Genomic DNA, 14,724 nt, shown 5'->3' on the forward strand with positions numbered 1-14,724 from the left:
ATTATTTCCAAATATGACCAGGTCGGAAAGACAAGCCGAAAGGATGATCATAATAGTAAGTGAAGAATTTAGGAATGAATTTCTAAGTGGTAATGCGTCTTCGTTCGTACTTAGTTAGCATTCAGGAATTAGGCCAACGTAGGCCTCACATCCAAATGCTCATCAACTGTTTAAATTGGCCTTGTGTAGAAGGAGGGAATTCAATAGAGACAAGAAGTAGAGGCAAAACAAGACTCCACACAGTAGTTCTCAGGTTGCTTTTATTCATTTTATTCATCCATTGTAACATTTTGCAAGGAATAGACAGCAACGATTGAATCCAATTTTGATACAGTGTAATAGCCTGTTTGCAAAATCCCCCAAAATCAAGGAGTTTATCAATGCGGCAAAAACGTTGACAATCCTGGGGAAAAGCTAAGCAGTCATCATTAGTCTATTTTTGGAATACAGAATAGGAAAGGTGCACCGGTCCCGGAGGTACTGCAATACCGGGTCAATGCGTGGAGTGGACAGAGCAAGCTCTTCTTCCATCTCCCTGTTCTAAAAATCCATTTAATATATGGCCCCCAGATAGGGGGCGTATCAGATATTAAACTGATAAGAACAGATTTTATTTTATTTTTTTCCCTCAGTTTGTACTTGCTCCAACCCAACGGTGAGAAGCGCGTAACAGACATCATATGGCTTTTTATTATGAAAAAGAAAACCATGTTCTTATTACAGTAATTACTAGAGTAAATTCAAAAATAGACAATAACATAACCGAAAGGAAAATCCAGGAAATAAGCCCAATAAAATCATCAACGGAGCCAAAAATGCAAAAAACCATGCCACCCCTCCTCAACACACCACCAGAGCCTTCCACTTTCTATGTTTCCACAGACCTTCCGCATCCTCACTACCTCCTCTATGCCTATCCCACTGAAAACAAAAATAAAGCTTCCCTAACACCATACGCACACATTCCTTAACGACAATATCATCCTTCTTAAACACCAAAATATTCCGCACGTCCCATAACACTTCAGACACACATACCATAAATAACCATAACAATCGCTCATTCGCCTTACCACTCGCCCCTAAACCATACATAGCAAGTTTCCAACTCATCATCCTAACACCAGTCAACTCCTTACATAAACCACCCAAAACCTTCCACACACTCTGAGCATAACCACAATTCCAAAACAAATGCACACCACTTTCGCATCCCTTACAAGCATCCCTAGGACATTCAGCCGACCGTACTAAGTCCCTCTTCTTCTGAAATTCCCTCACCGGCAATACACCATGCAGCTTCATCCATACAATCTCCCGCTGTCTATTCGTCTGACCACTCACACTCAAACACTTCCATACCATAACACTCTCTTTTGACGACAAACCCTCTATCACACAAAGGTCCTCCCTATCTTTCAAACGTTTTATCACTTTCTTTTTGTCCTTCCATTCTTCCAAACTCACATCTAACAACTCAGACTTACGAATAAAGGATTCCACCAAAGAATACCACGCACACACATGATATGCCATCGGAACCGCATTATCTCTCACCCGCCACTGCAACCCACACAACATCCAACCAGCCATATATCGCATCATGCACGCCGCTTTCGTACTCCCATCCAACATACGCAAAACCTGGCAAATATAATTTATTCCAAAAAACACTTCCAAGTTTGGAAAATTAACACCTCCATTCGTACACTCTTTCAACACATACACCCGTTTTAGCCTCTCCATCCGTCCACCCCAAAAAAATAAAAACAACATCCGATTCAACTTTTTAACACAAACACTCCCCGGAGGGAAAATATTAGCAACATATAACAGCATTGGCAACACCACAGCTTTAATAATTAAGACTTTACCAAAAATCGTCAATTTCCTCAGACTCCAGAAGTTTAACTTCTGAGCCACCTTTCGCCCAACGACATCCCAACTGTCCTTCCCCTTCAAACTCTTATCAAAAACCACACCCAACACTTTCAATCCACCATTCTCACATTCCATTTGATTATCACGCACAGACGCCTCACCAAAAACTTTCAACTTAGATTTATCCCAATTCACTCTAAAAGCAGACGCACCACAAAATAAAGACACACGCAATTTCGCCCTATCCAAAGCCACTTTAGACTGACCCACAACATCATCCATATACGCTAAAACTTTCACACACTTTCCACCACTCCCAGGCACCATAAGTCCACGCATCACTTTATCAGCACGCAACATACACAACAACGGTTCTAACACACAAATAAAAAGAATCAGTGACAACGGACACCCTTGCCTGACACCCGAATCCACTCTCACATGTTCACTCAGGTTCCCATTCACCAAAATCCGACTAAACGCATCAACATACAAGCCCTGCACCTTTCGCACAAAACCATCCGGAAAACCCATACACCTCAACACTTGAAACATAAAAACATGACACACTCTATCATACGCTTTTTCAAAATCTAAAGACATAACATACATATCCTGCTTACGCTCCAAACTATCACTAATCAAATCCCTAAACAGCATCAAATTATCAGTCCCTCGTCTTCCAGGCACCGCACACACTTGTTCCTCCCCAATCACTTGCCCAAGCACCCCTTTCATCCGCCATGCTAACAACTTTGCATACATCTTGTAATCCGCATTCAACAACGTGATAGGCCTCCAATTTGCCAGCACTTTCCTATCACCTTTCTTATATATCAACACAACCACACCCTCTTTCATCTCATCAAGCATATTACCAGAATCAAACATAAAACCTCCACAAAATCCTCTTTTATCACATCCCACATACTCACATAGAACTCAATCGGCAATCCATCACATCCAGGCGACTTATTCTTACGCATACTCTTTAACACAGACTCAACCTCACATTCCGTCACTGCATCCATTAACATATCACACTCACCCTCATCCACCGTCTCAGTAATTGCACTCAACACCTCAGCAGCCATATCCTTATCCATACTCTTCCACTCATATAACCTCTTATAAAACCGTTCAACCTCAAACATAATCCCATTCTCATCACGAACATCCACACCACTGTCATCCAAAAGTACATCCATTTCTCTAGCAGTCCCACACACTTTCTTAAAAAAGAATCTACTGCAACTCTCATCTTTCTCTAAATGTTCCACTTTTGCCCTAAATATCAAACTACGCCCTTTCTCATGCAAACAGTCATCCACGTCACGCCTCACACTCCTAATATCCTCAGACACGTCCTCCCCCAGATCTCTCATAGCATACAAAAAATCCAACCGTTTCAATGCCCAATCATACTGCATACGTTTCTTCCGCGCCAGATTACGCCCCATTCTCCGAAAAAACCCACCGATCATACGCTTCACCCATACCCACCACTCAAGAACATTCGCAAACTCATTCTTACGCATTCGCCACTGACCGTATCGCACCCCAAAACATTTACGTACATACTCATCCTCCAACATTCGAACATTCAGCTTCCACACACCCCTGCCATACCGCACATCGCTCGCACAGTCAATCTTACACACCAAACCTTCATGATCAGAATACACCACACGCCGCTGATCAAAAGACACATAACGTACACTCTTACTTAAAAACACATAATCCAACCGTGACACAATCATCCCCCTATCCGCCTTATAGGTAGGTTTTGGATCATTCGCACTACACGCACACGCCACATCCACCAAACTAAAGTCCGCAATCAAACGTTTCAACATATTCCCAGTCACATCCACACGACTCTCACTTGCACTCTGCCTATCCTTCACATTCATAATACAATTAAAGTCCCCAACCATCACCACAGGTACTCTACCCGGTAGAAAATACTGTAAAGTGTCAAATAAAGCCTTGCGTTCCACTTTGTCAGCTGGCGCATAAACGTTTATCAAACGAAAAGCATAACCTTTATAAACGACATTTACAAGTATACAGCGACCTGGTTCTATAACAGTAGAAGACTGGAAAGATATATCACGCCCCCTAGCCAACACACCCACACCATCATTCCTATTGTTGCTTGAACCCGACCACAGCGTAACCCCATGAGGCCAGTCAGCAGCATCAGGAGCATCCACAATCCCACATACCTGCAAGCAAAAAATGTCCCCCCCATTACATAAAAGATCATCATATACTGCTATCCTCCTGGCCCTGGATTTAAGTCCCCGAACATTCAGGGACACTATAGCAAGAGACTGAGGCAGAGTAATAGAAGAATAGGAGAGACATCAGCAGCTTATACACAGAATATACATCAATGAATCAAGTGCCAGAGCATGTATCCATAAAGGACTGGACGTCCTCAGCTTCCAGATAAGGGATCACAGGAGAGCCCCCCTGCAGATCCCCAGCATCAGTCACAGGTGTAGGTGATGACACACTGGCTCCCTGCAGTCCATCCGGAGTACACACAGACTCAGGGGTACCAGTGACCTCCATCTCCCCCTCATCCAGCAGCAAGCCATCATACCTGTTTTTAGTAGGGACAGTGGGCACAGCACCCTACAGCCGAGGGCGCTTGGCAGAAACAGCAGCAGGCACTCTTCTTTTCGGACGGACCAGCTGGAATTCTTCCGACTCTGCAGCAGACTGACAGCGGGTGGACACTGGGCTGCCCCCCTCCCCAGACACTGTATCCCACTCCACCGAGCCCTCCGAATCAGCGTCCGATGAGTCGGTCCAGTCACATCGCCGGGACCCTGCATTAGCTTCTACAGCAGAGCTGACAGGCAACGGGGATGGGAATTCATCTATGACTACGGAGCCGCGGGGGGCGGGGCTTAGCGGTGAAGCGCTCTCCAGAGCGCTCCCCCCGGCGGCAGCAGCAGCGGCTTTCTCCTCCTCTCCGCCCCTCCTCCCAGCGTCAGCGGCGGTGTCAGCGGCAATAGCCGCACTTCTCCTCACTCCCGGCGGCAGTAGCAGCGCGCTCTGCAGCGCGAGCCGCGCCTCCCTTCTCCTCCGCAGTGATAGGCTGGGCGGTCTCCGGCACGGAGTTTAAATCGGTTATGGCGCAAAACGCCACGGCAGTGTCAGGCAAAACAGCAGGTTTGACGGCCATTATAACCGTCGCTGTGCCAGACACCCCAGCCGGAGTGCTGGCCAGTACGGTATGTATTACAGTGGCACCAACATTTACATCAGGCACAGGCTGGGCAGACAGCTTTTGTAGCACACTAGCAGCAGAGGGGGGGGGTCTCCATAAAGCTTGTACAATTCCGCATAAGGTGCTCCTGACTCCCACACAAATCACACTTCTTGCGCTGGGGACATGTAGCAGCCTCATGGTCAGACATGCCGCAATTCCTACAACATTTACCCCGCATACATGTGTCCTTAGTGTGTCCGAATTGGAAACAGTTCCGGCAATAATAGGGCTGTTCGGGATAAAACAGATACCCCCTCGCTCCTCCTATTGAGAAATTGGCAGGCGGATGCATCACCCCACCAATCCCCTTAGGATCCAGGCGCAGCCGTACCCAAAACTTCGTCTTCCCGTTGAAAATGCCCACATAGTTCTGTAAGCGCACCCCACCACGAACCGACGAACAATACCGGGTTAGGAACGCCTTAATTTGGTCAGGCTCCACAAGAGGGTCGTACATGTGCACTGTCAGTGGGCGTTCAGACCCCATGAATAAGGGCAGCAGCGTAATCCCCTGCAAAAGCGGCTCATCTAAATGGGCTCTTACCCTCTCATAGACAGTCAGGCAGGCTTCTGGGTAGTGGAACGTGACGTCAAAAGTTCCAGCCGTGGGGAATTCCTGGATGCAGTACACGTCTTCCTTCGTCACCTGCGTCAGCGGTACAAGAATTTTGTGCCATAAGTGCATCAGAGTTCTCTGCTGTCCTCCAACCGTTCTGTCCAATTGAAAGCGGAAGGTATTTTTTATACCAGCCATTCTGGCAGTCCTGGGACCCCAGCCAACAACGATCCACTTCTCACGGTCAGATCAAGTACACGAGTGCACTTGATCTTAGCCAAAAGGCCAAGAAGCGATAACCCGAATGTGGGCCAAGGGAGCTGCGCAGCCGAAACAAGATCTACAATCTATCATGGAGAATCACCCTTCCCCCACACACGCTTACTCTATACTAGTCTATACTATCTGCAGATTGACTTGACTTTTGGCGGCGGCGGCGACGACCCCAGCAAAGAAGAAGGAGAAATCCGGATTGACAAGCAGGCAGGCAGACACCCAGGCGCGCGCAACCCCACATTCCATCACTCACTCCTGCATCGTGAGTTTTCTCTCTTCATGTCTTGCTGACTGGCTGGCTGATGCACAATCATTTGCATTTGGTCCGCCTCCAACGACCACACCCACCAGACATCTGCCGCCCGTCTGAGCCTGGCTCCGTGCTTATCACATTTACACAATGCTATGCACTTCATCACTTAAGCAGTGGGACATTCATTCTTCAATGCAAGGTTCCCTGGCTGCCGTGAACCTGTCTCTAAAATCTGGATTGTTTCAACCAACCCGTTCATCCTGGCAGATTTCACATTTTCCACTACAGTGTGAGGGCTCTGTGATGTCATCATGATGCACACTCTATGATGTCATCATGATGCGACACATGTGATGTCATCATTATGCGACACACGTGATGTCACAATGTGCTTGGCTGTACGGACAACTGCATTTTCTTGACTTGCATACTGACATCCACTTGAGGGAGACACACACCAGGAGATCGATGCAGCATATACATACCGCAGAGCTTGTGCCTTTAGTGTCTCTACAGCAATTATCCACACCTCCTGCAGCCAGCGTCGGCACCACCGCCACAAAAATAAAAATTATTTCCAAATATGACCAGGTCGGAAAGACAAGCCGAAAGGATGATCATAATAGTAAGTGAAGAATTTAGGAATGAATTTCTAAGTGGTAATGCGTCTTCGTTCGTACTTAGTTAGCATTCAGGAATTAGGCCAACGTAGGCCTCACATCCAAATGCTCATCAACTGTTTAAATTGGCCTTGTGTAGAAGGAGGGAATTCAATAGAGACAAGAAGTAGAGGCAAAACAAGACTCCACACAGTAGTTCTCAGGTTGCTTTTATTCATTTTATTCATCCATTGTAACATTTTGCAAGGAATAGACAGCAACGATTGAATCCAATTTTGATACAGTGTAATAGCCTGCTTGCAAAATCCCCCAAAATCAAGGAGTTTATCAATGCGGCAAAAACGTTGACAATCCTGGGGAAAAGCTAAGCAGTCATCATTAGTCTATTTTTGGAATACAGAATAGGAAAGGTGCACCGGTCCCGGAGGTACTGCAATACCGGGTCAATGCGTGGAGTGGACAGAGCAAGCTCTTCTTCCATCTCCCTGTTCTAAAAATCCATTTAATATATGGCCCACAGATAGGGGGCGTATCCGATATTAAACTGATAAGAACAGATTTTATTTATTTTTTTTGCCTCAGTTTGTACTTGCTCCAACCCAACGGTGAGAAGCGCGTAACAGACATCATATGGCTTTTTATTATGAAAAAGAAAACCATGTTCTTATTACAGTAATTACTAGAGTAAATTCAAAAATAGACAATAACATAACCGAAAGGAAAATCCAGGAAATAAGCCCAATAAAATCATCAACAGAGCCAAAAATGCAAAAAACCATGCCACCCCTCCTCAACACACCACCAGAGCCTTCCACTTTCTATGTTTCCACAGACCTTCCGCATCCTCACTACCTCCTCTATGCCTATCCCACTGAAAACAAAAATAAAGCTTCCCTAACACCATACGCACACATTCCTTAACGACAATATCATCCTTCTTAAACACCAAAATATTCCGCACGTCCCATAACACTTCAGACACACATACCATAAATAACCATAAGAATCGCTCATTCGCCTTACCACTCGCCCCTAAACCATACATAGCAAGTTTCCAACTCATCATCCTAACACCAGTCAACTCCTTACATAAACCACCCAAAACCTTCCACACACTCTGAGCATAACCACAATTCCAAAACAAATGTACACCACTTTCGCATCCCTTACAAGCATCCCTAGGACATTCAGCCGACCGTACTAAGTCCCTCTTCTTCTGAAATTCCCTCACCGGCAATACACCATGCAGCTTCATCCATACAATCTCCCGCTGTCTATTCGTCTGACCACTCACACTCAAACACTTCCATACCATAACACTCTCTTTTGACGACAAACCCTCTATCACACAAAGGTCCTCCCTATCTTTCAAACGTTTTATCACTTTCTTTTTGTCCTTCCATTCTTCCAAACTCACATCTAACAACTCAGACTTACGAATAAAGGATTCTACCAAAGAATACCACGCACACACATGATATGCCATCGGAACCGCATTATCTCTCACCCGCCACTGCAAACCACACAACATCCAACCAGCCATATATCGCATCATGCACGCCGCTTTCGTACTCCCATCCAACATACGCAAAACCTGGCAAATATAATTTATTCCAAAAAACACTTCCAAGTTTGGAAAATTAACACCTCCATTCGTACACTCTTTCAACACATACACCCGTTTTAGCCTCTCCATCCGTCCACCCCAAAAAAATAAAAACAACATCCGATTCAACTTTTTAACACAAACACTCCCCGGAGGGAAAATATTAGCAACATATAACAGCATTGGCAACACCACAGCTTTAATAATTAAGACTTTACCAAAAATCGTCAATTTCCTCAGACTCCAGAAGTTTAACTTCTGAGCCACCTTTCGCCCAACGACATCCCAACTGTCCTTCCCCTTCAAACTCTCATCAAAAACCACACCCAACACTTTCAATCCACCATTCACACATTCCATTTGATTATCACGCACAGACGCCTCACCAAAAACTTTCAACTTAGATTTATCCCAATTCACTCTAAAAGCAGACGCACCACAAAATAAAGACACACGCAATTTCGCCCTATCCAAAGCCACTTTAGACTGACCCACAACATCATCCATATACGCTAAAACTTTCACACACTTTCCACCACTCCCAGGCACCATAAGTCCACGCATCACTTTATCAGCACGCAACATACACAACAACGGTTCTAACACACAAATAAAAAGAATCGGTGACAACGGACACCCTTGCCTGACACCCGAATCCACTCTCACATGTTCACTCAGATTCCCATTCACCAAAATCCGACTAAACGCATCAACATACAAGCCCTGCACCTTTCGCACAAAACCATCCGGAAAACCCATACACCTCAACACTTGAAACATAAAAACATGACACACTCTATCATACGCTTTTTCAAAATCTAAAGACATAACATACATATCCTGCTTACGCTCCAAACTATCACTAATCAAATCCCTAAACAGCATCAAATTATCAGTCCCTCGTCTTCCAGGCACCGCACACACTTGTTCCTCCCCAATCACTTGCCCAAGCACCCCTTTCATCCGCCATGCTAACAACTTTGCATACATCTTGTAATCCGCATTCAACAACGTGATAGGCCTCCAATTTGCCAGCACTTTCCTATCACCTTTCTTATATATCAACACAACCACACCCTCTTTCATCTCATCAAGCATATTACCAGAATCAAACATAAAACTCAAAACCTCCACAAAATCCTCTTTTATCACATCCCGCATACTCACATAGAACTCAATCGGCAATCCATCACATCCAGGCGACTTATTCTTACGCATACTCTTTAACACAGACTCAACCTCACATTCCGTCACTGCATCCATTAACATATCACACTCACCCTCATCCACCGTCTCAGTAATTGCACTCAACACCTCAGCAGCCATATCCTTATCCATACTCTTCCACTCATATAACCTCTTATAAAACCGTTCAACCTCAAACATAATCCCATTCTCATCACGAACATCCACACCACTGTCATCCAAAAGTACATCCATTTCTCTAGCAGTCCCACACACTTTCTTAAAAAAGAATCTACTGCAACTCTCATCTTTCTCTAAATGTTCCACTTTTGCCCTAAATATCAAACTACGCCCTTTCTCATGCAAACAGTCATCCACGTCACGCCTCACACTCCTAATATCCTCAGACACGTCCTCCCCCAGATCTCTCATAGCATACAAAAAATCCAACCGTTTCAATGCCCAATCATACTGCATACGTTTCTTCCGCGCCAGATTACGCCCCATTCTCCGAAAAAACCCACCAATCATACGCTTCACCCATACCCACCACTCAAGAACATTCGCAAACTCATTCTTACGCATTCGCCACTGACCGTATCGCACCCCAAAACATTTACGTACATACTCATCCTCCAACAATCGAACATTCAGCTTCCACACACCCCTGCCATACCGCACATCGCTCGCACAGTCAATCTTACACACCAAACCTTCATGATCAGAATACACCACACGCCGCTGATCAAAAGACACATAACGTACACTCTTACTTAAAAACACATAATCCAACCGTGACACAATCATCCCCCTATCCGCCTTATAGGTAGGTTTTGGATCATTCGCACTACACGCACACGCCACATCCACCAAACTAAAGTCCGCAATCAAACGTTTCAACATATTCCCAGTCACATCCACACGACTCTCACTTGCACTCTGCCTATCCTTCACATTCATAATACAATTAAAGTCCCCAACCATCACCACAGGTACTCTACCCGGTAAAAAATACTGTAAAGTGTCAAATAAAGCCTTGCGCTCCACTTTATCAGCTGGCGCATAAACGTTTATCAAACGAAAAGCGTAACCTTTATAAACTACATTTACAAGAATACAGCGGCCTGGTTCTATAACAGTAGAAGACTGGAAAGATATATCACGCCCCCTAGCCAACACACCCACACCATCATTCCTATTGTTGCTTGAACCCAACCACAGCGTAACCCCATGAGGCCAGTCAGCAGCATCAGGAGCATCCACAATCCCACATTCCTGCAAGCAAAAAATGTCCCCCCCATTACATAAAAGATCATCATATACTGCTATCCTCCTGGCCCTGGATTTAAGTCCCCGAACATTCAGGGACACTATAGCAAGAGACTGAGGCAGAGTAATAGAAGAATAGGAGAGACATCAGCAGCTTATACACAGAATATACATCAATGAATCAAGTGCCAGAGCATGTATCCATAAAGGACTGGACGTCCTCAGCTTCCAGATAAGGGATCACAGGAGAGCCCCCCTGCAGATCCCCAGCATCAGTCACAGGTGTAGGTGATGACACACTGGCTCCCTGCAGTCCATCCGGAGTACACACAGACTCAGGGGTACCAGTGACCTCCATCTCCCCCTCATCCAGCAGCAAGCCATCATACCTGTTTTTAGTAGGGACAGTGGGCACAGCACCCTGCAGCCGAGGGCGCTTGGCAGAAACAGCAGCAGGCACTCTTCTTTTCGGACGGACCAGCTGGAATTCTTCCGACTCTGCAGCAGACTGACAGCGGGTGGACACTGGGCTGCCCCCCTCCCCAGACACTGTATCCCACTCCACCGAGCCCTCCGAATCAGCGTCCGATGAGTCGGTCCAGTCACATCGCCGGGACCCTGCATTAGCTTCTACAGCAGGGCTGACAGGCAACGGGGATGGGAATTCATCTATGACTACGGAGCCGCGGGGGGCGGGGCTTAGCGGTGAAGCGCTCTCCAGAGCGCTCCCCCCGGCGGCAGCAGCAGCGGCTTTCTCCTCCTCTTTGCCCCTCCTCCCAGCGTCAGCGGCGGTGTCAGCGGCAATAGCCGCACCTCTCCTCCTCACTCCCGGCGGCAGCAGCAGCGCGCTCTGCAGCGCGAGCCGCGCCTCCCTTCTCCTCCGCAGTGATAGGCTGGGCGGTCTCCGGCACGGAGTTTAAATCAGTTATGGCGCAAAACGCCACGGCAGTGTCAGGCAAAACAGCAGGTTTGACGGCCATTATAACCGTCGCTGTGCCAGACACCCCAGCCGGAGTGCTGGCCAGTACGGTATGTATTACAGTGGCACCAACATTTACATCAGGCACAGGCTGGGCAGACAGCTTTTGTAGCACACTAGCAGCAGAGGGGGGGTCTCCATAAAGCTTGTACAATTCCGCATAAGGTGCTCCTGACTCCCACACAAATCACACTTCTTGCGCTGGGGACATGTAGCAGCCTCATGGTCAGACATGCCGCAATTCCTACAACATTTACCCCGCATACATGTGTCCTTAGTGTGCCCGAATTGGAAACAGTTCCGGCAATAATAGGGCTGTTCGGGATAAAACAGATACCCCCTCGCTCCTCCTATTGAGAAATTGGCAGGCGGATGCATCACCCCACCAATCCCCTTAGGATCCAGGCGCAGCCGTACCCAAAACTTCGTCTTCCCGTTGAAAATGCCCACATAGTTCTGTAAGCGCACCCCACCACGAACCGACGAACAATACCGGGTTAGGAACGCCTTAATTTGGTCAGGCTCCACAAAAGGGTCGTACATGTGCACTGTCAGTGGGCGTTCAGACCCCATGAATAAGGGCAGCAGCGTAATCCCCTGCAAAAGCGGCTCATCTAAATGGGCTCTTACCCTCTCATAGACAGTCAGGCAGGCTTCTGGGTAGTGGAACGTGACGTCAAAAGTTCCAGCCGTGGGGAATTCCTGGATGCAGTACACGTCTTCCTTCGTCACCTGCGTCAGCGGTACAAGAATTTTGTGCCATAAGTGCATCAGAGTTCTCTGCTGTCCTCCAACCGTTCTGTCCAATTGAAAGCGGAAGGTATTTTTTATACCAGCCATTCTGGCAGTCCTGGGACCCCAGCCAACAACGATCCACTTCTCACGGTCAGATCAAGTACACGAGTGCACTTGATCTTAGCCAAAAGGCCAAGAAGCGATAACCCGAATGTGGGCCGAGGGAGCTGCGCAGCCGAAACAAGATCTACAATCTATCATGGAGAATCACCCTTCCCCCACACACGCTTACTCTATACTAGTCTATACTATCTGCAGATTGACTTTTGGCGGCGGCGGCGACGACCCCAGCAAAGAAGAAGGAGAAATCCGGATTGACAAGCAGGCAGGCAGACACCCAGGCGCGCGCAACCCCACATTCCATCACTCACTCCTGCATCGTGAGTTTTCTCTCTTCATGTCTTGCTGACTGGCTGGCTGATGCACAATCAGTTGCATTTGGTCCGCCTCCAACGACCACACCCACCAGACGTCTGCCGCCCGTCTGAGCCTGGCTCCGTGCTTATCACATTTACACAATACTATGCACTTCATCACTTAAGCAGTGGGACATTCATTCTTCAATGCAAGGTTCCCTGGCTGCCGTGAACCTGTCTCTAAAATCTGGATTGTTTCAACCAACCCGTTCATCCTGGCAGATTTCAAATTTTCCACTACAGTGTGAGGGCTCTGTGATGTCATCATGATGCACACTCTATGATGTCATCATGATGCGACACATGTGATGTCATCATTATGCGACACACGTGATGTCACAATGTGCTTGGCTGTACGGACAACTGCATTTTCTTGACTTGCATACTGACATCCACTTGAGGGAGACACACACCAGGAGATCGATGCAGCATATACATACCGCAGAGCTTGTGCCTTTAGTGCCTCTACAGCAATTATCCACACCTCCTGCAGTCAGCGTCGGCACCACCGCCACAAAAATAAAAATTATTTCCAAATATGACCAGGTCGGAAAGACAAGCCGAAAGGATGATCATAATAGTAAGTGAAGAATTTAGGAATGAATTTCTAAGTGGTAATGCGTCTTCGTTCGTACTTAGTTAGCATTCAGGAATTAGGCCTACGTAGGCCTCACATCCAAATGCTCATCAACTGTTTAAATTGGCCTTGTGTAGAAGGAGGGAATTCAATGGAGACAAGAAGTAGAGGCAAAACAAGACTCCACACAGTAGTTCTCAGGTTGCTTTTATTCATTTTATTCATCCATTGTAACATTTTGCAAGGAATAGACAGCAACGATTGAATCCAATTTTGATACAGTGTAATAGCCTGCTTGCAAAATCCCCCAAAATCAAGGAGTTTATCAATGCGGCAAAAACGTTGACAATCCTGGGGAAAAGCTAAGCAGTCATCATTAGTCTATTTTTGGAATACAGAATAGGAAAGGTGCACCGGTCCCGGAGGTACTGCAATACCGGGTCAATGCGTGGAGTGGACAGAGCAAGCTCTTCTTCCATCTCCCTGTTCTAAAAATCCATTTAATATATGGCCCCCAGATAGGGGGCGTATCAGATATTAAACTGATAAGAACAGATTTTTATTTTTTTTTAAACCATCAGGTTTAAAAATTTTGTCGCAAGTCCACAAGGGACAGCAATCACTCCTACTGTCAAGCAAACAAAATTTTTAAATCATCATGCTGATTTTTGTATTTTTTCCAACTCTCCAATTTATAATTTCAATTTAAACCAATTGCATTAACACATACATATTAATCTATACTTTCCTATTACTATACATTCTAAGAAAGCAGTCATTTCCCAACACCACCCCTCACCAAAAGGAAAAAAATAAAACCTACAAACCTAATACCATATATTACCCAGCAAAACCACCCACATCCCCCTCAATCCAAACACACAAGATCCATCCATTTCTTCACCTTCCATATTCCCTCCGCATCGAGGCCACCACCACCATTCTTTTTATCAAACATATAAGCCAAATATAATCTAGCCAACACCATTCTCACACACTTATTAATATCCCACTCATCCTTTTTA

The 14,724-nt window shown here is 46.1% G+C and overlaps 1 non-coding gene and 2 pseudogenes across 1 annotated transcript; all 3 read right to left on the reverse strand.

Moving 5' to 3' along the window:
- Positions 1 to 455: 455 nt before the first annotated feature.
- Positions 456 to 667, reverse strand: LOC134899711 (U2 spliceosomal RNA; annotated as a pseudogene).
- Positions 668 to 7,277: 6,610 nt separating this feature from the next.
- Positions 7,278 to 7,489, reverse strand: LOC134899756 (U2 spliceosomal RNA; annotated as a pseudogene).
- A 6,613-nt stretch (positions 7,490 to 14,102) lies between these two features.
- On the reverse strand, positions 14,103 to 14,293 carry LOC134899675 (U2 spliceosomal RNA). The gene has a single exon (XR_010173324.1). It is a non-coding gene; the product is annotated as a U2 spliceosomal RNA (small nuclear RNA).
- Between the last annotated feature and the right edge of the window lie 431 nt (positions 14,294 to 14,724).

This window comes from Pseudophryne corroboree, chromosome 3, assembly GCF_028390025.1.
Source record: "Pseudophryne corroboree isolate aPseCor3 chromosome 3, aPseCor3.hap2, whole genome shotgun sequence".
Taxonomy (NCBI): Eukaryota; Metazoa; Chordata; class Amphibia; order Anura; family Myobatrachidae; genus Pseudophryne; species Pseudophryne corroboree.